The following is a 1,863-nucleotide window of genomic DNA, read 5'->3' on the forward strand; positions in this document are numbered from 1 at the left end:
TTGGTTAGAAATGATATTTGTCATTAGTAAAAAAAATAATTTTTAACTTTAAATTTTCCAATGGAAGAAATATTATATGCACAAGTAAATAACAAAAGGATCATTTCCAACTAAGAGATTCTATAATGAAGATTGGAAAAAATTATCTCTTTGGATTAAGGGAAAATGAGTATAGAATTATGAATAAAGTAGAGGCAGTAACATCATCCCTAAACTGAGGAGCAAGGATTATTGCTTAATTTATGTAAAAGTATTCCTAGTATTATTCATCATGTATATTATTGTCAATCTTTCCATCTATAGTGCTATCCTCTTGTGCGTTAGAACAATGGTCACTCATCACAAGCTTCCATATTTCCTAATAGTGTTCTATAAACTTAGTAAGAATTAGGCATTATACTTTGGGTATTACAAATTGTTATGTTTGGTTATTTATTTTAGAGCTCAAACTTTCAAAAATATTTGCCAATAAACTTAGTTAAAAAGAACAGGAATACAAAATATTGAGAATATAAAAGGATACTAACCAAATATATTTATTCCCAGAATTAAGATTTAAAAAAAAAACTTGCCTAAAATGAGGCATATTCAACCCTAAGGAGTGTTTGTAAGGTTTATAAATGTGTTTAGATGTGATTCAGGTTATTTTGCACAGATGGATCATGGCACATCTTAAAGAGGTGCTGTTCTGTATCTGATCCTGGGTATCCAGTATTATCCTTGGCATCTGTCTTCCAAGAAATCAAACACTAGCATTAATCTCATGACTTGTGAATATATATCGCTATCTCTGGACTGCTTCTTTATCAAACCTCCAGAAATTGTAAATTTTTACTAAAGCAAAATACTATTTTTACGGGGCAGTTTTTTTTCAAGGAACGTATTTAGGGCAAGTTTCATATCCTTATTCCTCAAGCTATAGATTACAGGGTTCAGTGTGGGCACAATAATAGTATAAAACACAGAGGACACATTCCCTTGGTCCATGGAGCTAACTGACATTGGCTGCAGGTGCATGAATGCAATGGAACAAAAGAAGAGAGCAACAGCTGTGAGCTGCAGGTGCTGAAGGCTTTGGCTCTGCCTTCAGTGGAGCGAATGCACAGGATGCTGGCAATGATGAAGATGTAAGAGCTAAGGATGGTCAGGGTTGGGACAAGGACATTACACACACTAAGCACAGAACTAGTACTTCATTCACAAAAGTACTGGAGCAAGAGAGCTCTAATAGTGGAAGTATATCACAAAAATAGTGGTTGATTATATCAGCTTTACAGAAAAGCACTCTTAGCATGTAGACTGTGTGAACTGTGGCACCAATCAAGCTCATGCTATACACTTCAACTACCAACCAGAAACAGACTTGAGAAGACATAGTAACATTGTAAAGCAAAGGGATAGAGATGCCAACATAGCGGTCATATGCCATTGCAGCCAACATGTGACATTCTGATATAACAAAAACTAGGAAGAAATAGAGCTGAGTCATGCATTCAGGGTAGGAAATGATGTTTTTCTGCACCACAAAGTTTACCAGCATTTTGGGGATAATGATAGTGGATTAGCAGAGGTCAATGAAAGACAGACTGCTGAGGAAATAGTACATAGGTGTATGCAGGTGAGAGCTGAGCCTAATCAGCATGATCATGCCCAGGTTCCCTTCCACAGTGAACATGTAGATTCCTATGAAGAAGAGGGAGAGGGGCAGCAGGAGCTCTGGTTTGTTTGTTAATCCAGCCAGGATAAATTCTGTCACTGTGGTGAAATGGTTTCCTTGTGTCATTTTTTTCTTCGAACCCTATTGGAGGAAGAAAAAAACAAATTTAATATAAGTATTTACTATCTCACTGAAGTGTGAGCCAT

General features: G+C 36.1%; 1 pseudogene across 1 annotated transcript; it reads right to left on the reverse strand.

Moving 5' to 3' along the window:
* Positions 1-834: 834 nt before the first annotated feature.
* On the reverse strand, positions 835-1,863 carry LOC308641589 (olfactory receptor 8G50-like; annotated as a pseudogene). The gene is made up of 2 exons: positions 1,849-1,863; positions 835-1,798 (listed from the first exon to the last, which is right to left on the reverse strand). The product of its transcript is annotated as an olfactory receptor 8G50-like (transcript).

This window comes from Spermophilus citellus (genome assembly GCF_964194105.1).
Source record: "Spermophilus citellus genome assembly, chromosome: 2".
NCBI classification, from domain to species: domain Eukaryota; kingdom Metazoa; phylum Chordata; class Mammalia; order Rodentia; family Sciuridae; genus Spermophilus; species Spermophilus citellus.